The sequence below is a fragment of the Falco naumanni genome, chromosome 4 (assembly GCF_017639655.2).
Source record: "Falco naumanni isolate bFalNau1 chromosome 4, bFalNau1.pat, whole genome shotgun sequence".
NCBI lineage: Eukaryota > Metazoa > Chordata > Aves > Falconiformes > Falconidae > Falco > Falco naumanni.
Window position 1 is genome coordinate 80,056,705 of NC_054057.1, and position 6,228 is coordinate 80,062,932.

A 6,228-nucleotide genomic window follows, 5' to 3' on the forward strand; every position below is an offset into this window, starting at 1 on the left:
ACACTTCCTGCTGACACCAGTTCTGTTCAGTCACCTTCAGGAAACAGCATGCTACAATATCTAGAACAAAAGTAACAGCCTGTCTTTACCAATAGCATAAAAACTTCTAGGCACAAAAAGTTGTAATCTTAATTCACAGCTACTTGAAACTAGGGGTTGGACTGAAGTGCAAGAGCCAATTTTGCATGAAGCACAAGCATATCACAAAGTGTCAGATGGTGGAATAAGGTTTTTGACATACTGCACTCTTCTCTCTTTAGGTATTTGTAATAAAATCAGAAGCAAAAGACCTCACCCAAAACAACTGAAGAGAGATTTCTCTTACTGGAGAAAAATGGTGTTTTCAGATGCTTTTGCATCTTAAAATAGCTAAAAGAATTGTCTTTAAAAAGTTTCACTTAACGCTTGGTTTTATACTAATTTTAGATGGTGGTAAAAGTCAGGTGATTGATGATGTAGTATTAGGGGTATAGTAAATGGTAGAAAGCAATCTTAATGCACAGCACTAGGCACACAAAATTCCTTCCTGGACTCTAGTTCCACCTGTGGTGTTACCTGCCTTTCTGGCCTGTCACTCACTGAGCCCCTCTGCCTTCCTGCTTTTAAAAAATCAGGATAGCAGTACTTACTCAAGCTGTTTGCGTAGTAACTAGCACTTAAAGAATCACACCTAACAGTTGCCTGAGATTCTGAAGTTTTTTGCTTAATGATCTTTGAATTCTTTAGTTACGTTGTCTTCATCAAGCTAATGGAGCACACAGTTTTAATTAGGAAAGTGACACTATCACTGTGAAGGAAATTCAGAACACCTTCACTGAAGTTGGGGAGATACTGTGACATAAAATTCATGTTTGAAAATAACATAATCCACAAGCAGTGGTCTGCAATTTTTAGATATTCCAGGCAGACATTTTTTGCATGATGAGTTTCCTGAGTGTTGGAAAAAAACTGTACTAGCATGTGATACGTACGTTGTTCAAATATAGTACTCGGTCTGCTCTAGAGGAACCAAAGCCAGCAATAAAAAAGGAACCACAACTTTTAAATGTCAGCATTTGCTGCATCAAAGAGAACAAATTAAAGAAGCGTAACAATAAAATGTTAGTATATAAATCACTACATTAATAATGAAGCAGTGTAAAATAAATGCATCACATTCATGTGATATTAGCATAGATGATTTAACTCGTAACATATACAACAGAAACAACTCCTGTATTTTCTTTAGGTAGCTTCTGATAAATACCTCTTCTGTCAAGAATTTCAGTTATAAAAACCACATAAGGCTTTGCATTCACTTACGTCAACCCTCAGGTTTAGCAAGCAGCAACAGACAGTGCTTACTACAGTGAGAACCGTTGTTGAAAGCAGTGGGACTATGCACAGTAATCCCTGTATGTGGCTGTAAGCTTTCTGGAATAGAGACATCATTATATATTTATAAACAAGGACCTGAGACTTCTCTGTGTCACTTCATTTTTTTATCGCTGTAACTCCCTCAGCAGAAATATGGGAATAAGCCTTTTTATAACTGTCCGCATCACATCATGCCTTGAGGTGAGGCATTGCTGAAGTACACAATGCGTAAGATGCAAGTTCCCCTCAACTTCTACCTATCTTGATATCAAGCATTTCACAGAAATGAGCCTTAAAATATTAAGGAAAAGGATAAAGGTTTAACTATTACATAAGCCCCTTCAGTATTACTTCAGTATTTACTGCCTTCCACTGTCCAATCATTTTTCACATGAATAAAGACCAAAGGCTACAAGCTTTGACCTGGCCACTGGATTTGCTTAGAAAGATTTCCTGTTTCTTTTGCTCCAGGCTTGCAGAGCAGCTTATGGACTTTAGGAGAGCTAGCACCTAAACCGACCAAGTCTTCTATGGTCAGTTTGTGTGAGGACAGATGGATGGGCAAGAAGCCTGCTTCCCTCTGTCCTGCTGCACAGCTGTGACTCACATCCCAGCTAACAACTGCTCTTGGAGTGGAAAGCAAGGCGATAACCAGACAGCTTCAAAACCACATTAGATCAAAGCCAGAAATTAAAATCAGTGGTTCCTCATATAGCACAGTCAGCATTCGGAACAGAAATGCACATTTATTACAGAAATAAGACAACTGTCAAAAAGTGATGATATATTCTGGAACGTATTCCTCACTAGAACCATTTGTAGAAATTCTGAAGAACTTTTAAGAGGAATAAATAAGTTTAAACTAGCTTATTTTAGCATAAGTAGAATATAGAAATTGTATGAAAAAACTTACAGGTTTTTTTTCAGTTATTGTATACTGATAAGCTGCTATGTAACAATTTCTGTGAAGGGGAAGACTTCCCAAAAATGTTTGATTTATCCTCCATTTCCTAAATATAGAAATTACAGAATTGTCCTGTTTGCAAAACAATCGAGGTCAATGGTGACATAGGTCAATGACCTTTCTGTTTTACCAGGAGATGCAGTTGGGTGGCTGGTATTTCTGCTTACTTCTGGCAGCTAGGTATTTTGATATAATGTTAGACTCTGCTTTTATTAAACTGATGACAAATACCCGTTCCAATGAGGTCTTGTGCCTTTTTAATATTGCCTGTGTTGGAGTACCAATGCTCCTCAGTGCCAGCTGTGTGCAACAGTGTTATAACACAACAGCTTCTGCAAGAGTTCCTACTATCGGTAGCCTTCCATGTATCTATAACTTGCCAACACTGTGTTGTGAGAATCCACAGTGTGTTGCACACTGAATTTTCTGACAGATTTTAGAGAGAGGGGGCTCTAAGCTTGACATTGTCACAAACCAAAAGAGTAAACTGAATGCTTTTGTCACCAGGGACAACAAGCTCTCTGAGGGGCGCCTGGGATTCCAGAATGCCAAGGCAGATCACTGCTGGGGAAGGAAAGCATGGCGTCAGCAGATGGGCTGCCACAGCTGATGACAAGTTTCCTTGCAGTCCTAAAAAACCCACTCACAAGAAGGGGTTTGTTAGGAACCATCTGGGTTGTTTTTAACTGAACAAAAAAGTACAGATCACAGGAGCTGAAGAGGACAAAATGTTTTATTGTTTAGGATTTTTTTACTTTTCCTCCTTCTCATGTTTCTGTTATGATATCGGTCTTTTGCAATCATTTCATCAATCATTTTATGCAATTTTTGCATACATAGGAATGGATATAAAAAGGCAACAGAAGGAAAGAACTGCAAGCATATATAACGCTAAACTCTGTCTCATATAAATACTGAGTGTTTGTAGTTTATGTTGTTATTTGTTCTTACAGAGAGTCCTGGAGACTTGATCACAAGCATAAGGATTACTCTGTGTTGTGCTCCAGAACGAAGAGAGTTCCCTCCCCAAAAGCGGTCTATCCCAAGCAGAGGGCAGACAGGCACAGTTAAACTGGGGAATGCAATGAGATCATGTTGGTCCATGTGGTAGGCACGTCAAGGGCCTCATTTTCCATTCTTTTGGAAATACGGTAACTTAAGATCCCTGAAGGAGAACAGAGGAATCTTTGCACAACCTATGAGGAATTACTTTTAAATATAATGGATATACGTTGAGAATACTTACAAGAACATTTTGAAAATGTAACAAGTCAGTAATGTTGACTAGCAACATTTTTTCTTTGAATAGAGGAATATTTCAATATCTGAGAAGAAATTTCAGGTAAAATGAAATAAAACATGAAAAGACTTGAAAAGACAAGGATGTGCTTGCCTGATGCAACAGAGAAAGACGAGTCACAGTTAGAAAGCAAAAATGGGATGATAGCATTAAAGTGATGGAAAAAGATCTCTGCAGCCATCAGCCATGAATTGCATGTCAATAGTTTTGAACTTCTGCACATTAATCAGTGTTATAGCTCAATTGAAAATGATTTTACCACCATGACAGAGCTGAAATCAAAGGAGGAAGTGTGGGATGGATTTGAGGTTTAGTTTCACTGTCAAAATAATTAGCTAATTTCCAAATCTTGATGTGACAAAATCTGGTGAATCTCTTCAATTGGTATTCAACTGCATTATCTGCTGCTTTCTTTGTTGGAAAGCTAAAGAGTGTTTTATCAATCTCACTATTTAATTAAATAGATCCAAATCAATACCAATGCTAACTTGTTATTATGACCTAATTTATTAATTACATTGCCTATTTTAGTGTAAAGAGTAATTTATGGTTAATCAAGATTTTAAAATTGATACCATGTCATATCTATTTTGATGTGCAACATGAGCCAGAACTAATAAGAATCTGGCAGATATCTACTGATAAATATAAAATCTAATCAGTTTCCTGATTTAACCTTTGTGTATCACATCGCATTCCAATTTAAAAAAGCAGCTAAATGTCCTGTGGCAGCTAAATCACATTTGTGCATAGCTGTTGAGAAGATGGTCTCAGTATGCATAATAGAGAAGGGAATGGAGACGATCGGGAATTCAAATTACCTTGGAATTCCAGTGACGTCTCAGTCCTGTGCCTCCACTACCAACAGGATTATTAAAAACTTCAGATGAGGAGGAAAAAAGATACATCACTGTCTTCACAAACTGGACTTGCTAAGCTGACACAGAAGGGAGACTGGGGACACCACTCACACCCCACACAGTGGTAAAACTACTGCTGTGTATGTTATTTTCCTGCTTGCAGAAGCGCTATACCTGTCTTTAGAAAACTGTGACAGAGGTTAAACCACTATGGAATTGGAAGCTGTTGCATGAACTTTAGGGATAATACACATAACTTCCAGTTTCTGTGTTTGTTTTTTTTTTTTTTTTTTGTTTTTAATAACTTGCTGTAATAACAACTTGAGGGATATTTTTTGAATGAACTTGTGGGGAAAGTGTGGGTATTATTTCAAGTTATCCACAACAAAACCAGTGCAGAGAAGTCCTTTGAAATGTTTGCTCTTTGGAATAGTACAGTTAGGCTCAAGACAACCAGGCACACAGAAGATACAAAATCATACATCGATCCTGGTGACAGAAAGGATTGTTGATTAAAGAACTGGCAGAAGTCTGTGGCTAAAGAGGGATCTGAAGAGCTCTGAACCTGGTAGGATGCCCTGTGGAAGGTGGACAAATTCCTGAGAAAGCAGGTTTTAAGATACATTTTCCTTGAGATCTTTTTAATGGGAAAAAGTGGTGTTTTGCTTTGTAAAAGTCAGTAAGATAATTGTAACTCTGAGACATTTAACTCCACAGCCTGAAATTCAGTCAGATCTACTTAATGACCTGCAGCTGTCCAAAGTTGGAGAACTGCGTCTGAAGGAAGTAGATCAGGGATTTTTGCACTAAGAAGGAGCTATCTAAGGGCCTGACATCCAAATGGATCCCTTCAAATCTTTTCAGAGGCTGGATGGGGTTAAAAACTGTGTAAGGACAGCTCCACTCACAGGTTCTGCCATTTAAAACCCTGTTCTGCCCCTTCTGGGGCTAGATGAGCCTGTAGCACCTCCTCACCCCCAACACTCACAAGCTCACAAAACACCCTGTATCCTTAAAATAGTCACATTCTCGAGAGCACAAGCTAGTGCCTGCAGTTTCCTTAATTGGGCTATTTACAATTTCCAGACACCCACAGGGGGTTTCTGCTCCATTATGCAACTAATGGGTTACAGACAGAGGGATTGCAGATAAACCCAGGAAGGCGCCCACTTTTGCTCTGGAATTATTCCTTCTCTGTGCACCAGCTTGATTTTCTGGCAAGAAAATAGCATTTTACAAGGAGTTTAGATCAAAATATTGATTTTTCTGTTTCATTTTAGAGTTATTAAAAGCCGATTGAATGGAAACCATTAGGGGGAGAAAGATGGGGCAGTCTTCATATATGCTAGTGGTCATCTATTCATCTTTTGGGGCATTTTCCCCTATCTGCAAAGGCAAGTGTCATGATAATTTACCTCAGAGCATCCCGGGAAACATTTGCAAAACGTTTAAGAAATGTTAGGTATCACCTGTACTTGAACACTCCGTTGTAAATTCGAAGTCACTTCAGTACTGGCTTGAAAAGCATAGGGAGTGACTCCTTGTGGAGGCAGGGGGCTTGCAGAGTTACCACCTAGCTGCGGAAACAACATTGCGGCCTCCCCGCTCAAACGCGGAGCTCGGTACCAGTATCGACGGGCCCACTGGGAATATCACTGAGGCGGAGGAGCGCGGCCCTGGCCTCGGCCCACGGGCGCCTCCTCCCCCGCTGCCAGCGCAGCGAGAAGCGGATTTCAGGATCCCAGCGG